The sequence below is a fragment of the Phyllostomus hastatus genome, unplaced genomic scaffold, assembly GCF_019186645.2.
Source record: "Phyllostomus hastatus isolate PE091 unplaced genomic scaffold, TTU_PhHast_1.1 phas_contig_34, whole genome shotgun sequence".
Classification (NCBI taxonomy): Eukaryota; Metazoa; Chordata; class Mammalia; order Chiroptera; family Phyllostomidae; genus Phyllostomus; species Phyllostomus hastatus.
This window is the reverse complement of record NW_025333857.1, coordinates 65,742,575-65,761,619: the sequence shown is the minus strand read 5'-3', so window position 1 is coordinate 65,761,619 and position 19,045 is coordinate 65,742,575.

Genomic DNA, 19,045 nt, shown 5'->3' with positions numbered 1-19,045 from the left:
AGCAGTCAATCCACAGCTTGCACAGAAGTACTCTGAGGGGTATGGGTGTTCCTTCAGGGAGGAGGCATAGGGTGCTATGGGAATGAATGGCAGGGGCACTAACTTGTGCTGTGAACTCAGGAGAGCTTCCCTGAGGAAGAACGTTTCAGCTGAGACTTGAAGGGTGACCAGCAGTTAGGTGAGGGAGAAGGTGGGGTCAGGGAGCAATCTGGGAACAGGAAATTGATGTGTTTGAAGGTTCAGAGGCCAGAGAAAGTCAAGCCTAATTTAGAGACAAAAAGAACAATATGTCTGGAAAGTGTAGGGAGTGACTCGAGGTCAGTGTGTAGACATAGGTGGGTTTAGACAGTAATGGGCTTTGTCATTTTATGCATTTTATATTTTACCCTAGTTTCAGAACTGGATATAACACCTAATTTTCTTGACTCACAGCCACTGCCTCCTTCCTAAGTTGAGCCAAGGAAGTAACTGGAGCTGAAGTGTTTAATAGGAGATTTGAAAGTGTTCAACTTTCAAAGCAAACCCATCAAAAGACCTCTAGGCCCCTGGAATGTGAGAGGGAAGGGGCTGTGGATTTTTATGGCAACTGAAGGAAGGCTGTTACTTCACCTTCATGGAGCCCTTTGGAACTCACCCTCATGTTCTGAGTGGATTGCCACCCAAAATCTTGGTGGCAGGAAGTAAGACATGTAGGAGCCTAAAGCATTTCAAGAATTTAATTCACCCTTGTCCTCGCTGGCATCTGCAGGGAATTCTGTACCAAGATCAACGGACAAGTGGAAAGCGAAGTTTGACTTTTCACAAAGTGAAATGATTCCCCGTACCTGGTGCAAAGTGCTGGTCAAAAATGAACCAAAGAACACGGAAGGAGGTGTCATACAGGAGACTTGAGTGACGTTCCCCCCTCCCACCCACAATCACTCTGAATCTCTTTCTAGATCATCCCCAGGTGTCTGCCTCCAGAAAACTGATGGCTAGATATTATGTCCATCATGGGAAGAAAGGCCAGTTGGAAGCATAAGGAGAATGAGCACATTTACTCCTGAAGTGTTGATGCACTGCGCTGGCCCAGCTGCCAACTGGAAGAAAAGGGCAGTAATCCTGACCAGGTTGCCGCCTGGGAGAAAAGACCACAGCAAGGAGACAAATGGGCACTGAGCACCCTGCTGGGCCTTGGCATGAAGCTGGGAGAAAAATTAAATGGGAAACAGACCTCCTGCATGTGAATGTAAGTGAAATACTGGACAAGATGGCGGGTTTTTAACGGGCTAGGACCCACCCTGTCTGTCAGTGAAACAGGGCCAGAACTCCAGGTTCCTGCCAATCAGATGAACAAGCCCTTCTTCTGTGGGCGGAGCTAACAAACGTAGCTGGCTAGAACCCATAAATGTTCCTTCAATCCTGTCCCTGCAAGCCTAGGCTGGTGTCCTATCCTCGGTGTAACTGACCTGTCAAGGCCACACAGAGGATGTGCCAGTTCTCTTTCTGAGCTGGTGCCAACATACTCAAGACTCTGTCCTCTCTCTTCTACTGACCCTTCTGTTCAATGTCTCTCACTATAGCCATTAACTTCCATGCCTAAGTCCAACAAGATGTTGGGAAGATGGGCTCTGGGCTTGGAGGGCTGGTTAAGTAACTGCTCCACTTACATGTTTTGCTCCCACATCAGGCATGGATGAGAGAAGTGTGAAATAGAGCAGTGCATTTCAAGCCCACATGATCCAAAACGTGCTTCTTATTTTTAAATGGGGCTGATTTATATATTCAACAGTTACTTTTTATAAATACAAATGGAATTGCAATGAAAATCCTCTTCTTTACAAACTCCTCAAAGTTTCATACACCCTGGGTTCTCCCATGCTATCTGCATCACTCTGACCATGTTAGTCCAGTGTCTGAAAAAGGGGCAATGGGTCTGTCTTTACATAGGACTGTGGTGTAGTGGCCTGTTAAACTTTTAGCATTCAGAAAGCATGTTGACTCCAAAAACGTTCTTTCATGAAATATCTGGTCAGGTTTATGCACTTTGAACTTGAGAAGGTAAGTGAACTTGAATCAGACCAGCACTCTACTCACCTAAGGTTAAGACAATGTCCCACTCAAAGTCAAGTGCAGCTTCACTGTCAAACTCTCTCAGGGAACTTTATGTGTTAATTCACTTAAGCGTGTATACTCGGCACCTACAGGTGCTAGTTAACCTAACGGGTCCTGGAGTCCATGGGTCTTATATTCCAGTGGGTCATGAACCTGCCTAATGATGCAGACTCAGCCACTGAGCATTATTAAAGTCAAAGTCATTTTACTCGGATGCTGTGGAAGGTCCTTGAGGAAACAAAAAGAGAGCACTTGATGTGGTGCATGTCGTGGACTCATTCAACAGGCCTGAACTCTGTGCGGAAGAGAGCAGTGGAGTGTAGAGATGGAACTGAGACTTTGGAATCAGTCAGACCCCAGTTTGAGTGCTTGACTTACCACAAAGGTGTTGGGTGAATGTTCACAGGCTGTTTTACTCCCTTGAATGCCAGTTCGCTCATCTCTAAAGGGGGATATGAAAATACTGGCTTTGTAGGCTCATTGCTAAGGTGAAATACGAGAGTATGAGTACAGTGGCTTGCAGTCAATAAACATTAGCCTCACCTGTCTTCTTGTGCTTCCAGCAGCCCCATGCTGGGAAATGTTTTTAAGAACAACTCCTTCAAGAGCTCTCAGCCTAGTCTGTGAGCTTTGGGAGGACAGGTAAAAAGTTCCTCTATTCTCCTGTGTCCTCAGGGCTCAGCACCACACCTGGCCTATGGTCCACACTCAATACATATTTACTTCCTGACTCAATGGATATGTTTTTAAATAACAAAAATCCAAGGCAGAGCATGGTCACTCTTTTGGAAGAGGTATTCAGGGCCGCACATGCCAGGTACTGCGTTAGTGCTGGGGTTTCCATGATGACAAGGATATAGGAAGAGGGAACGGCAGGCTGCATGATATTGATGGAAGGTAAAGTGCAAGGTAGCAGAGTACTGGTGGTGGGAGATGTGGATGGAGTAGTAGGTGGGGCCAGGGCATGGAGGACTTTGAACTTGACTCTGTGCAAATAATTGGAGGGTTATACTCAGGGATGTGACATGGGCAGACTTGCATTTTTGTAAGATCCCCTGGGGTAGAAGGGAGGAACACAAAAGCAGAGGTAAGGATACCAGTTAAGGACCCACTGCAATGGGCTGGGGAGAGGGTGACCATGACTTGAGACCATGGCAACAGAAATGGGGAGGAAAAAAGGTGGGGGAGAAGTCAAGGCTACACAGTCGATAGGACTCGGTGGTCACTCAGTGTCCGGTGCAAGTTCTGGGGTCAGCACCTGTTTGGGGGTGGAGGGTAAAGCTATTGATTCCTGTCCCGACCAAGTGTGAGGGAGGTCTTTTGTACTCCCCAGTGAGGGCAAATCCTGCTGGAAGGTCCTTCTCAGAGCTCTCTGTCCAGGCCAGAGGAATCAATCTGCCATCTCTTTACTCATGGAGCTGTCAATCTGGTAAACAAAGGTGTTGTCAAACAGCCTTATTGAGAAGTTTAAATTAACCTTGACAGGTGGATTAATAAATAATAGGGCCTGAATGACTTACGAAGAAATCAATGACACTATAAATTTTTTTTTTAAAAGCACATGCTCAGCTCTGACCTAGTGGAGCTGCAGCATTCTTGAGCAATTTCAAATGTGCCCACACTCCGTTCCAGGCAATTTCATCATTCAGGAGATCAGACAGCATGCACACAGGGGTGGAGATTACCGTACCTTCTAGGATGGCTAAGGGACAGTGAGTGGGTGAGGATGATTTGCAGAAAACAAGATAATTTACCCTTATTCCTGGCCTGTAATGTGTGGCATGTGGCCTGGGCATGCCTCTCTTTGTATAATACCCAGACTTTGCCGAGGCCGGAAAGGACCCAGGGGTCATGTGACCCAGCGATTCTCAACCCTTCCAGACTAATATTTTGTGATGCTCCGTTTATTACCTCGAAATGGAATTCATAAATTACGTAACCCACCTAGACATCTCATTTTAAAAATCCATATAATGCCTGCACAGTGAAGTAAATGAAAAAATAAAAGGCAAAGTAATTTATAATGAAAATAATATGTATGTTGATTTGGGAATAAGAGGGTATGGCTAGACTGCTTTCGTAACAGCGCTCAGATGATCACTTGATGGAAACGGAACTGCATGTGTGAAACTGGCCATATGAATAGCATGGCGTTCTGAGTTGTGATTTTCTGAAACCGTGGCGATCTGAATGAAACAAAGCGCAATTCTTCCTTCATCTGCATGGTAATTTCATTTCTGGGCAATTCAGTGGATATTAAAATCATGCAAAAATTCCCTGCGTTTACATGTGGAATAAAAGGAGGATGCAGGCCCAGATAATTACAACAGAAGTTTGCACATCTGTCAGGTGGGACATTCCAAAATCGAGTCAGGCATGGTCCCATTCTTCACCGTGCAGGGTCTTCTGGTGTGCTGCAGGCTGTGCAGCATCCAAATGCCAGCGATGTCCTTTCCACCTACTATGACAACCAAAAATGCCCCTGGAAGTGTCCAAACCATTTTTGGGGGGAAGTAGAACTGACCATTCTGAGATCCATAGGTCTCCTCCAACCCCCCCAAGGTTCGGATGGGGAACAGAAGGCTGGCAAAAGGAAGGGACTGGCAGAAAGTCACAGCGACGGTTACTGGTGGGGGGAGGCTGGCACCCCGTTCTCCTGTCTGCCAGGCCCAGTGCCTTCCCGTCACCTGCAAAGGTGGGAATAGAGCGGGCCCTCGTCCAGTGCCTCTGCAGTCTGGCCTGTGGAGAGGCCCTTTTGCCCAGTGGGTGTCCAGGCCCTAACCTGTCTCGGGTGTGAATTCTAGACCTTGGTACCGTGTGACTAGTCTTCAAGTGCGATTCATCTGCATTTTACTATGTTTCTTTTTCTCTTTTTTTTTCCTATCGTCCGATTCTTAGCAAAGGTGACTGAAGGACTATGGGTAACAATGGGTGTCTTGTGATCTAAGAAATGCTGAAAGCACTCTTTCTGCATCAAGATTTCTTCCCAACAGATGGCTTCGATGCCTCGAGTTCCCACATACCTTTGAGTGAAGGCATTTATAATTTCCCTTTAAAATGTAAACATTTTTAATTTACTCATATGAGTTACTCAGTAACCTCTCAGGTCCTTAGTTGTTGTTGTTTTTTAAGTCTATGCAGTGAAGATAATCACACATTTCCTAGGGTTGTTGTGAATATAAAACATGATTAATATACACAATTAAAACACTTGTCATGCTGTAGGTGGCAAAATGTTGTTTATCTTCCCATTTCTTCATGAGGTCTGGTAGATAGATACAAGGCACACATATTCCTACCTTTTAATGCTAATCTCAGGGCTGACATCACTAATCTATCTCAGCACTCATACCCATGAGGCAGACATCACTAATCTATCTCAGCACTCATATTCAAGGATGCCTACATGGCCTCAGATGCCTTCTTAATGTAGAGCTCCAGGCAGCCAAGACTGATCTGAACCAGCACAGAAACTGATAGTTTTGTTTGTCTTTGCCTTAATGATGGCACAATTTACTATTAGATCAGAGAGTTTATTATTCTATAATTCCATGCTTCCCAGATTCTAGAATTCAAAGATTCTGTGATCTATAACTTGGAGAGTCTAAAATTCTAAATATTATCTCACACATTTTACTGTGCACAGAACCAAGAGCAACTTGGAGCATCCAAGATTCCATGGCCCACACATCATTTTATTGTGCAGGCTTTCCAGCATCCTCCTCGGTCATTCTGAGGAACTTCTCTGGCTTTCCTTGTCTTCTTCTTTTTTAAGTACATTTTATTGCTTATGCTGTTACAGTGGTCCCAATTTTTTCCTTTTGCCCCGCTCCATCTGGTACCCCCTTCCCTCCAGAAATCCCCTGCTTAGTTCATGTCCATGGGTCGTGCGTGTAAGTTCTTTGGCTTCTCTCTTCCCTATACTATTCTTAACATCCCCTGTCTATCTTGTTCCTACCAATGATGCTCCTTGATCCCTGCACCATTTCCCTCTTTCTGCCTCTTCCCCCTCCCAGCTGATAACCCTCCAAATGATCCCCATACCTATGATTCTGTTCCTGTTCTGGTTGTTTGCTTAGACTGTTTTTGTTTTTTTAGATTCAGTTGTTGATAGTTGTGAGTTTGTTTTTTTTTGTCATTTTAATGGTCATAGTTTTGATCTTTTTCTTAAATCTCTTTAACATTTCATGTAATAATGGCTTGGTGATGATGAATTCCTTTAGCTTTACCTTATCTGGGAAGCATGTTATCTGCCCTTCCATTCTAAATGATAGCTTTGCTGGATAGAGCAATCTTGGTTGTAGGTCCTTGCTTTTCATCACTTTGAATACTTTTGCCAGCCCAAAGTCTCTTTTGAGAAATCAGCCGACAGTCTTATGAGCACTCCTTTGTAGGTAATGCTGCTTTTCTCTTGCTTCTTGTAAGATTTCTATTTATCTTTAATCCTTGGCATTTTTGTTATGGTGTATCTTGGGGTGGTCCTCTTTGTGTCCAACTTGATTGGGACTTTCTGTGCTTCTTGGACTTGCATGTGTATTTGCTTTGCCAAATTAGGGAAGTTTTCTTTCATTACTTTTTCAAATAGATTTCCAATTTTTTGCTTTTTCTCTTTTCTTTCTGGCACCACTATAATGTGAATGTTGGACCTCTTGAAGTTGTCCCAGAGACTGCTTTTACTACCCTCGTTTTTGGAGCTTCCTTTTCTTCTTATTGATCTATATATCTTCCTTGTATTTCAAATCATTGATTTGATTCTTGGCTTCATCCACTCTGCTGTTGTTTTCCAGTAAATTGTTCCTTATTTAAATTAGTGAATACTTTGTTTCTGACTGGATCTTTTTTATGCTGCTGAGGTCCTCACTAGGTTCCTTGGGCATCCTTATACCAGTGTTTTGAACTCTGCATCTGAGAGATTGCTTATCTCCATTTAGTTTAGCTCTTTTTCTGGAGTTTCAATCTGTTCTTTCATTTGGGCCATGCTTCTTTGTCTCCTTGTTTTGGCAGACTTCCTGTGTTTGTTTGTACATACTACAAGACACAGAGCTGATTTGACTCCGTGTTATGGTAGTGTGGCTTAATGCAGTAGGTGTCCTGCAGTGTGCAGTGGCACAGCCTGCCCTGTCACCCAAGCTGGGTATTCGAGATGTGCCCTTCATGTGGGCTGAGTACATCCTCCTCTTGTAGTTGAGCCTTGGTTGTTGCTGGCAGATCAATAGGAAGGATTTACCCAGGTCAGTCAGCTGCAAGTATTGGCTGTGACCACTTACCACCAACCTTCACACTCCATGGAGGATCAGTTGTGCAGAGGCAGGGTGGCAGTGTTCTGAAGTGGTCTATAGCTGTCACCGGGTGTGCTGGCCCTGGGGTTTCCTGGGTGGTGCAGACCAAGGTCAGCCCCAACCTGTGTTTTGCCCAGGGCCATCCTTCTCGAGGTATAAAGCAATCTGAGATGGCTGCTACTTGTGCTACACTTGGAAGGTAAAATTACTACCTTCCAGGTGAAGCCAAGCTGTGAATCAGGCTGGCTGCTGCTAGTGCTAGGCCTGGGCCTCCATGAGGCCAGCTGTTGCTTGTTTGATAGGATTTACAAAATTGTGAAGCGTGAGCCAAGACCAACCACTCGTATGGAAAAGCAGCTTGAGTGGGTCTATAAGTTGAGTGGGATGGAGTCTCTGGGGATCTCCAAGGTGGGTCAAATGGTGTTAGCTGGGTTGATAGAGTCTCAAATATGGCACCGTCTTGCTGGCTCCATGGCTCTGTGGCAGGAGGGCTCAGAAAAGGGGCAATGGCTTCTGCTCACTCCGATGCCAGATACTTCATCCTCTCCCAGTATGCCACTGGTGTCCTTCAAGCTGCACCCCGGTGCTGGAGCTCAGAGGGAGTGAGTCTGAGTAGGTGAGTCTGTGTGTGGATTTTTAAAGAGAAATTGCTTGGGGCTCCAACAGTTTTTTTTCCCACGGACTGAATTCCTACTGGTTTTTGCAGCCAGAAGTTGTGGGGACTTATCTCCCTGGCATTGGAACCCTGGGCTAGGGGGTCTGGCATGGGTCTGGGGCTCCTCACTCCTGAGATACCCCTCCTGAATATGTGTGCACCACATGTGGGTGAGGGACCAGCCTGTTCTGCATCTGTGCCCCTCCTACTAGTCTCAATAGATGTGGTTTCTTTAATTCCATAGTTGTCAGACTTCCAGTCAACTCAGTTTCTGATGGTTCTGAGTGATGGTTGTTCTATATTTTTGCTGTAATTTTGATGTGGTTGTGTAAAGAGGTGAGCCACGTCTGCCTACGCTGCCATCTTAACGGAAAGCTCTCCTTGTCTTCTTGGTGTTGCTGCTGGTGGCCTCTAGATGGCGTCCAGCCCTCTGGCTAGTGCCCTGCGGGACCCTGGGCCCTTGAGGCTGCCCAGCTCCAGAGGGCTTTGAGGACCAACTCTGGGCTTGGTAACTTTATCCAGAAATCAAGATGGGGAGAATGCTTTAGCCTAGAAGTGAGCACAGTGGGATAATCCAAGCATTCACAGGAAGGTTGGAGGTGACTTGTAAAGTGTCACACCAGAGAAGAACTCAGAGAGTGGTTGTCATCACCATATTGCAAATGTGGAAACAGAGGCACAGAGAGGTGAAGGGGCTTGGCCCAGTCCCCATTTAGGTAGCGGAGGTTTCAAGCCCAGGTCTCTCCGGCCCAGAGCTTTCCCCTGCACATGATGCCTCAGGAAGGACACAAGAAAGGGAGTGGGGACAGCAGTGCTGCCTGCAGCTGCCATTGCTTGATGCAGAGGTGCCCATAGTCCTGAGGACTCAGAGGAGGCAGCCCCCCACAATCTTCCAGCTCAGCCTCTCTCCCCAAGACCACTGTGATCTCCCAGGGATCTCTCTGCCTCCGGTCTCACCTCTCCACATCACCTGGACCAGCTGGGGAACCTCTGTGATGGAAATCTGACCCCATCACTCTCTCCCCACAGTCCTTCAGTGGCTACCTATTGTTTATGCAATCCAAAATCTTCACCTTGGAATGCAAGACACTTTGGCTTCCTTTATAATCACACGCTCTACACTTAACCCTGATGAGCTTTCATCCCTCTCTACATTAGTTTCCAATCACTGCTGTAACAAATTGCCACACATTTAGTGGCTTTAAACACATATTTACTTACTTATAACACAAATTATTACCTTCCAGTTTTGGAGGTGAGAAGTTTGAAATGGGCTTTGCTGGATGCAAATCAAAGTGTCAGCAGGGCCACATTCTTTTTCAGAAGCATTAGGGGGAAATCTTTTCATTTCTTGACTCTTTTTTTTTCCTTTTAGCTTTTGGAGGCTATTTGCATTCCTTGCCTTAGGGCACCCTTCTCTCGTCTTCACAACCAGCGATGGTCAGTAGATTCTCTCTCCCATTGCATCACTCTGACTCTCCTGACTCCCTTTTCTACCTTTGAGGACACTTGTGATTAGATGGGTCCACCTGGATAACTGAGGATAGTCTCATCTCATCAGCTGATTAGCAACCTTGATTCCACCTGCACACTTAATCCCCACTTGCATGGTAGCAAGCTATTCACTCGTTTGGAGAACTGGGATGTGGACCTCTTCGGGGACATTACTGTGCTTACCCTGTGTTCCATGTCCTCCCTCACCTCCAAACTTTGGCATGAGCTGAAAATGGCATTTTCCCTCCCTTCCACAACTAGCAGACTTCTAGTCTTTCTCTGAGACCCAGCCTCAATGGCACCTCCCTTGTGAAGCCGTCCCTTAACCCAGACATTAGGGGAGTTGGTTGCTCCTTCCTGTATTGTGCACCTACACACATGTGCACATTCACACAATATGTAGACTGTAATTTTATTATTTGTTCTCTTCACATGAGCTTTTGAAAAGACCAACCGTGATTTACTCAGCTCTGTTGATTCAGCACCTGTTTACTGCTGGACACATTGTCTGTATTTAGGAAAAGTTTATGGAATAGGAGAACAAATTCAGTAGAAGCAAGAAATGGGAAAGCGTGCTATTTTTAATGATCTCATTAGCCAAGTTGATTTTGAATGTCCCCTTACTGCCTCTCGAGGACTTAGTTCTCCCAGCCTGCAGAATTAACACCAGGAATTGGAGAAACTTGGTCGTATTGCCATGATTGGGCTTTGCGGAGGGTGCCTAAGCAGTGGCTTTAAAGAGGTGAAAGCTCATTTCTCTCATGCTAAGCTCCAGGGCTGCTAGGGGTGGTACTGCATAGAGTTCTCCGTCTTAGGTTCCTTCCAATTCACCCCTCCCCCATTGCACAGTGTGCCCTTTGACATCAAGGTCCAAGGAGAAACACCATGATATCCATGTCACAGAAAGATGGTGGAAGGCAGGGTAGAAAGGGCAAGGGACACCCAACAGCTGAGGTTCTTGGAATTTTTCACTCGACACCTGAGCTTACATCCATTAACTAGAATGAAGTCACATGGCCACTCCTTGCTGCAAGGGAAGCTGGTGAATGCTGACCGTAAGTGGGCAGCTAAATTCTCTTGTTATGAAAGAAGGGGCGCACAGATATTGGAGAGTTTCTGGCAGCCTTGGCCATAGCTTCTCATTTCCCTTCACAGTCTGACATTCTGGGGTTTTAAGAGAAGCTGCAAATTCAAGAATTAAGGTCAAGCTGGGCAGGCTCTTGGCTGCTGCTGATGCATTATGGTTCAGCAGAGAGAAGTCCCGTATCAACACAGAACAGTGAGTCTGCAGGAAGGCAGAAGGCTTTCCTCTTAAGTCATGATGACTTTGATTGGCATCCATTTACATAATGACCTTCCTTTGTTCCTCTCCCCCCTAGCTAATTGATCCGGGATACTCGTGTTGAATAACTGAGCTTACAGACCTTGGAGCCCCTTTCAGCCCCCTTATAAATAGGGTGACCAGGCCTCCTGGCTTGCCTGGGATAGTCCTGGTTTATGCCTATGGTGTCATTACCAAGAATGCCCTCTCCTGACTCAACAATGTTCCAGTTTGGATGATAAACTAATTACATAGTCACCTGCCTATAAACACTATGGCATGCAGGAAGGGCAGGGGGATAGGGACTCATATTGGAACCTCAGCAATGTAAAATCCATCATTCAGGACTTTTTAAGATTAGGGACAGCAGGGAGGCTGAGGGCATCAAGTCAGGATATAAACTATTTGGGACATGTCTTCTTAGGACTTCTTCTTCATAGCTCTAATCTCACTCACTGTTGTGTCCCAAGGGTTTAGGACATATTATATGCGGGACAGTGGATGGTTGGATTGATGCAGATGGTTAAAATAGTTTGTTGGAAAGTGGAGGAATTGAGAAGGGATACGACTCACTGAAACAGGTCACACAGTATTTCTGAAAACCTTCTTTGCAATGGACTGACATGCAGCTTCGCCAGATTTCTACTACTTGGAACAGACCACATTGGCAGTAAAATACACACAGACCTGACCAATCAGAAGAGGCCAGAGCTTCAGGGGAAGATGGATAGTGGTGGATGTAACACCTGCCACTCATTTTCGGTTCTGCCAATGCTGTTGTGTTAGTTTCCTAGGGCTATTATAACCAAGTGCCACAAACTGGACTTCTCCAAGCAATGGAAATTTATTCTCTCACAATTCTGGAGGCTAGAAGTTCAAAACCAATGTATCAGCAGGACCGTGCTCCCTCTGAAGTTTCTAAGGGAGAATTATTCTTGGCCTCTTTCTAGTGCTGATGGTTGCAGGCAATCCTTGGTGTTTCTTGGCTTATAGACAAGTCACGTCAATCTCTGCCTCCATCATCCCATGGTGTTCTTCCTGTGCCTGTCTCTGTGTGTTTGTGCAAGTGTTCCTTTTATAAGGACACCAGTCGTTAAAGTCCACCTTAATCCCCTGGGACCTCACCTTGAGTTTGGGTTTTCTAATCTCTAAAACGGGAAAATGAACAGGTACCACCTTCCTCCTGAGTTTGCTATGAGGATGGACTATGTGAACAGATACAGATGAGCTTTATAAACACCAGAATTCTCTGCATATGTGAGTTGTGACTATTAAGACAGGAGAACAAAGGACCTATGGCTTTCAATTTTTTTTTTAAAAAAGTATAGACATGAGCAATTTGGTTTGTAAGAATCTGAGGCTCAGAGAGGTTAGTTGCTATATGCAAGTTTGCACAGCACTTAGTTGGCACAGGAGAATCATTGTGCTGCCTCTATTTCCTCTTGAGTTTTTGATCCTGCTGTTTGTCCCCACAAAGTAAGACAAATGACCCCTTCTCTCTTCCCCACCTACCTCCTCCCACTCATCCTTGGACCAGTGCTAAGGACACAAAGGAAGCTTCACTCTCTAGTAAGTAGGGTTGTCATGAATTCACGGGAAATCTGTGTGTGGTTTAATTTATCACAGAGTGATGGGAGGACTGCCCTGTCCTAAATGTGAGTCTGTGAGCAGAGACCTAAATTCTGTCTGGCTGAGGGGAAGGCAGGTGGGGTTGGGCACTGCAGCCAGTGGTGAGGACCAAGGTGAGGCTTCTTGGGATCACACACCCCAAGGCAGGATATTTCCAGTCACCAGGGTGAGTGTGTGAATGTGTATTTGCTACTTTCCCCAGTTTCTCCCTGATGCTTCTCCACATGTCCATGACTGTGGACTTGTTTTAGTTTTTATGACTAAAACATGACTGGGGAGTATGTTTTAGTTTTCAAGGCATTTTCACATGCTTCATTCTGTGTGATCCTCACAATAAGCCCATGAAGAGGTTAGTTTTATTGTCTCCATTTTGTAGATGGAGAAACTGAGGCCCAGCATGGGAAGGGACTAGCTGAAGGTCATACAGCAGAGCTGAGAGAGTCCAGGGTTTCTTTACCACATGACTTGTGCTATACTCCCTGTCACTATCCCAGGAGTGGCCTACAAACCAGCCAAGGAGATGCTTCCTTGTCCCCTCCTTGTTTCCCAGCCTCAGTGCCCAGAGTCCTCAAACTTCTAGCTGCTTGAGTGCTGGGAACAGCCCTGCCTGGTTTCAGAAACTGTAAACGCCCCCCTCACCCCCATGGCTAAGGCTGAGTGAGCGACCTTTGGACTATAAGCCACTAAGGAGGCAAAGCTTATCTCCCTGGCAGGGGCGCTGCTTCTGCTCCTTTTTCTTCATCCATAACTGGCCTCCAATGCTTGATCGGTTAGCCAATGACAGGTAAGATGCCCCAAAGTGGGGAACGACCTAAGACAGGCATGATCACGTGGAGACCCCAAGGAAGGACTTGGGGGGCTATAGCAAAAGGGGGTGATGGACCCTCACCCCTCGGCTTTGACAAAGCCTGAGTCCTCATTCTGTCTTCGAGAAAATCTCCTAATCTCTTGGCCGCCTTACTTGCCCTGCCTGACTTAAGCCTGAAACAATGACAGAGGGTGGTGCAGGCCTGTGCTGGAAAGGGTGGGTTCCCTGGGTCAATCAGGCCTCAGAAAGAATATGTAAAATCCTGTGAAACCTGCTTTGTTTAGAATGCTCTCCATTAAAAAAGATCCCAAACAAGAAGTGAGTTTGTTCTTCAAAGTTTTATAGCTCTTTAGCTATCTGACCCTGACTCAAAATAGGCCCTCAGAGTTCTTTGTATGTTATTTATTGTTTGATCTTTACTGCCTGACAATGATTGATGAGCTTTACCTGTATTCCTGTGCAAGCGAACCCAATAAAAGCCCATTGAGGAGAAGGCTTTTGGCCCTTCTCCTTTGAGAGACTGGCCACCTTTCCTCCCCAAGGAGACCATCTTGGTAGACTTATTCTCATCCGTGGCAGATGGGAGGCTCTGTGGGCAAAGCTCCCCTACCTTTAAGCTCTCCTTCCAGACTGTCTCCTGAGGTCCCTGCCTGCATTACTGTCCCCCTTCTCTGAAAACTAGGTACTACACAATCTTCATTAGTTACAGCATCATTCTCAAAATGTGTCATTCCTGTTTTTAAAACCAGAGCTTAAAATGTCAGAGAGCAGATATTTTTCTAATCATGGGATGATGCATTTTTCCAAAGCACCTATTACTGGGCTCAGAGGATGGTAGAGGCTCAGTAAAGGTCTGGGGATCGGTAATAATAGTAATAGTAATGGCTTTCAATTGAATGGATATAAGAGCAGGGGAGGGAGACATTAAGAAGCAAGGAGTCCCAAGGATGGGCAGTGGTTGAAGGAGGACAAAAAAAAATCGCCTGCTTGCTGTAAATAGCTCTCATGGGCCCTGGGGAATAGCTCTCAGGAATAGCTAGGTGCCTCTCTCAGGCTATCATATGTATTCCTTAGAACTGTGTGTTGTAGATGTGGTTTGAGGGGAAGAAACTGAGTTCCAGAGACACTAAGTAATTTGTCTAAGACCCATGGTTTAAACAGGGCACAGCCAGGATTTAAACTCAGTTCTGTTGGCTATCAAAGCATTTTCTAGAGAGTTTTCTCAGGCATCAGTTTAGAAGCATCATCTTGCACAGAGTAGGTGCTTAATCAATGCTAATTTATGAAGTGGTATTGAGTCTTACAACAGTTCTTGGAGAGACAGGGCAGCTGGTGGGAGCATGTTTATTTGCACTTGTACCCGAGCCCCAGACACACACCGAGTTCTCCATGAGCCAGAGTTAGAGCAGAGGGGGCCCAGACTGGGGAAGAAGGGCTGCAGATGGCGTAGCTGGGGCTCGGACCCCGTGCCCGTCTCCAACGTACTCTCTGATTGCATTAGTTTGCCTGGGACAGTGAAAAGAACCTGACATGCGGAGCCTTGAGACCCACATTTGAATCCTGCTTCTAACACTTATTCATGACCTTGAGTCAGTTATCAAAACTTTTAGAATCTCAGGTGAGTTAACTGGAACAAATATAAGTTCATCTCTATAGAGGACCCAGCACATATTAGGGGCTCAAAAATGCTCTTCTTTCTTGGCATCTAAGACAGAGCCCCCTTCTTCCTTTTAACAGGTTGGCATAAATGTTTCTATAAAGGGCTACCTAATAAATATTTTAGACCTTGGAAGCCACATGGTCTCTGTTGCAATGATACAACTCTATTATTATAGTGTGAAAGCAGCCATAAACAATATGTAAATGAATGGATGTGACGGCATTCTAATAAAACTTTATTTGTAAAAAACAGGTAGAGGGCTGTGCTTGGCACATGGGTTGCCATTTGCCGACCCCTGCTTGACAACATCTCAGGGCCAGACTTGGCGGAGGGACAAGCCCCGGTGGGTCATGTGTCAACCCCTCCTGCTAGACTGTGTCTTCCTTGGGGACAGAAATGGCTTTATTTTTCTCTGTGTCTCTAGGATTGGGCCAACGCATTGTGTCATTTAATTCTCTCAGCAGCTCTGTAAAGTAGACACTATTATATCTCTATTTTCTAGACGGGAACACAGAGGCACCGAGAGGTGAATAATTTAGCTGATAAATGGTGGAAGCAGGTGGGCTCCAGGGCTCCTGTCTCAACAACGACCCCGCAGTGACTAGGGCATAAAGGCCTGATAGCCGTTAGGGGACTGCGCACTGAAGCTGTAATACCGTAATTTCCATATCCTGCGTTCACGGGCCTGGTGTTTAGAACCCAGAAGCAGGACTTAGCACTCTTCCAAAGCAGCGTTTATCGAGCATCTGTCCCTGTTCAATTCCACCCTGATTTGGCTCATCTCTCAGACCTGTTCAGATCTTTTTGGATCTTGATACCTTGGTCTAATGTGCTTGCTCCCTCTATCTCCTCCTTTGGAACGGACCGCCTTTTCATTTGGAGCTGCCCCAGCCCAGAGATGAATGTTAAATGAATTTTGTATCAGTGAATAAAGGCCTGGACGGAGACTGAGTTAAAAGTTAGGCTGGTTCTTATGGTGCTTTGCCAAGCCCATTTCCTATGGATTAAGTCCTAAATCCTTATAGTTTCAAAACAAAAATCTGTTAACTTGGCACCTGCAGGACTAAAAGCCCTTGAAATTCTGGTCCAGCCCCCGAACACTCACGGTTTGAGTCAACCGGAGCGTGTCGGTTTGATTTTCTGGAAGTGTAACACGCGGGCGACAGAAACGGACGTGAACGTCGTGCATTGTGGGCACTGCACGCTCTGAATGAACCGGGGTCTGTGCTAAATGCGTTGCATCTGAGGTCTCCTTTAATATGTGCTGGGGTCTATTGTGCCGGCCCCCCATTTGCAAGGGGAGAAACTGAGGGTGAGCACCTTGCCCAAGGTAACAAAGGAATTGAGGTGAAGCCAGAATTCACACCGAACACCCTCATTTCAGTCGCAGTCTACTGATACCTGACACATGTATCTTGACGTGTCAGAATGAAAAGGGCGAGGAGTTTGTACTAATACAGTTACCGTGGGGTGGAGGGGGGGGTCTTAGGTTGAATGAGTGTCTGGTATGTGTTGAACTGTCGGTGACATCACATGTAGGTCATCGAGCGTCTCTCTAAGTGAACAATAGTCCTCCCGTCTCACAGATCGGGAAGTGGCCATGCAGAGAGGCTGCACCTCTCCCTCCAGGCGACAGGACAGGTGCTAGAGGAGCAGCACTGACCCAGGGATCTGGCTCCAAAGTCACCTCTGCACCCTTAGGGTTCCTGTTGCCCTTGGGAAGCACAGGGGATTTAGTCTTTTTAAGTAGCAATAGTTCAGCCTGGCCCCAGCAAATTTCTGATTTAGTGTGTGTGTGTGGGGTTGGGGGGGAGGCTGGAGGTGGGGCCTATGCCTCTGCATTTTTAAAAACTCCCCCAGGGGATTCTGATGCAAAGGCAGAGGAGGAGCCACGCTTATTGTACTGGGATGGGGCTGACTAGGGGACCCCCTCACTCCTTTTTACTTCCCAGAAGTCTATTATTACAGGGAATTAAAGCAGTGATTATATTTAGTGTCAAGGATAAGAATAAAAGACTATCCCTGTTCAGATCAGAGATGCATAATACCAGAGTTATAATGAGACACGAAGTCTGAAATCAAGGAGGTGTGGGGGACTCTGGAAATCTAAAGGGGTGCTGAGACAGGCAGCTGAGAGAGGTGTTAGGCGCTCAGACCTAGACCCACTCCCGGGGATTCGAACTGTGTGGGTTCAAGCCCCACCCATGTGGGTTCAAGCCTCACAGCTGCAATTAAAGCTCACAATTGCTCTGCTTTCCATTCCCACATCTGCAAAGTGAGGCTGGCAATGGTGTCCACCCACAGCCTGTGTGCCGTCCCCCTGCTGTCCATGCCAGGGGAGCAGGTGTCTCATTCCAGGCCTGGGTTTTCTCTGGTCTGACTCACACACATCGTAACTCAAGGGCAAGCCTTTCTCCCTCTTTGATAAATACCAATCTAACCAGCTCACCCATTGGTGGAGGGTCAGACACCAGCAAAAGCAGCCCAGCTTATTGCACAAACCTGAGATGCATCCCATACTGGGTGCTGAGTGCCAGGGCAAAGGAACCACGGCACTGACCCCGGGCCTGCGTGCACACTCCTGTGCCAGCCACAGCGCGGGGAGTGCCAAGGGCTGTGGACCCGAGGAACGGTGGCTAGTGCTGCTCGAGGCCACCTAGTTGAGGGGACAAGGAACGACGATCCAGTGAGGGGAATGATAACCAGTGAACATCCAGCCTCGCTGCAGGGGTGACAGGCGCTGTGCTGGGATCACTGTGTGCGGGATTTAGTTTCACCCTTCCCCCACACGCTGGCCATCTGTGTTTGAGAATGCCACCTCCCGGTCCCTGAGCTCTGGCTCTTTCGCCCACACAAGAAATAAGCTTTAAGATGGGATGATCTCCTTTAGGGAAGCAGGGAAGCAAGTCTCTTAGTTTCATTGCCTGTTGTACCTTCCTGAATAGAAATAATAACTGCAAAAGAAAACTCCACTTATACGTGCACCAGCTGGTCCCTGAGGCCCCCCGGTCTAAGATGGACGGTGGAAGCTCCAGGGTGTGCCCTTCGGGCGTGCACAGCCTTTACTCACTCGTGCCTTGAAAACAGTGGCGAGTCCTGACAGCGGCTGACGTTCATTGTGTCCTTGTTGTGTGTGTGCCGGGTTCGGCTCTGAGCTTTTTGCATGTGTTAATGTTTCATCCAGGTGAAAGTCCTATGTTATTATCTCACGTTTAAAGATAAGGAAACAAACATAAAGAAGTTGAGTGACCCCCACCTCAAGGTCACAGACAGGTAAGTGGAAGAGTGTGGACAAAGGAGGCAGCCTGGTCCCTACGCTCAGGGAACTGACGGTGGAATGAGAGAGACAGACCGGTGGTTAGGATCGCGGGGTGGTCAGGGCTACGGAGGTGTGAGAGGGAGCCCAGAGGAAGCGGCTCACGCAGACCCAGGGGTCAGGGAAGAATTCCCGGAGACAGTGATGCATAAGTAGAAAACAGTGACCAATTGTAAGTACACCTTTGAGGGCTGGAAGTGGTGGACTGGATGTGTCTTCCAGCCAGAGGGCAGAGAATATGAAGCGTTGCAATGAGAAAAATCATGAAGCGTTAGAGGAGCAATAACAAAAAACTTCAACGTGGCGTGAGATGCCAAGTGCAGGGGAGGGCAGGGGCTGGTGACGTCAGTAAAAACCGGGTGGCTCAGTCGGCTGGAGTGTTGGTCCTATACACCAAGGTTGCGGGTTTGATCCCCGGTCAGGGCACATACAAGAATGAACCCATGAATGCATAAATAAATAAAGTGAACAAGAAATTGATGTCTCTCTCCCTTCCTCCCCTCCACCCCCAAAACTACGTCACGGTGATGTTTTCAAATATTTCCTTAGTGAGAGTTCAGAGGACAGGCTGTGTCTCCCTTCCACCTGTGCCCCCTTGTGGGGCAGGGGTCAGATCTCAAGGTCCCCTGGTTCTCCAAGAGCAACCAGCTTCTCATTTAGGTTTAGAAGCCGTCTCATTATATTAATGCACACCTGTATTCCTTCTGGGTCATTCACAAGTCTTCAGATGCCCCCCCCCCCACCCCATCCCAGCCCCCTCCCCCACCAAACAAAAGGAAAGAAAGAATT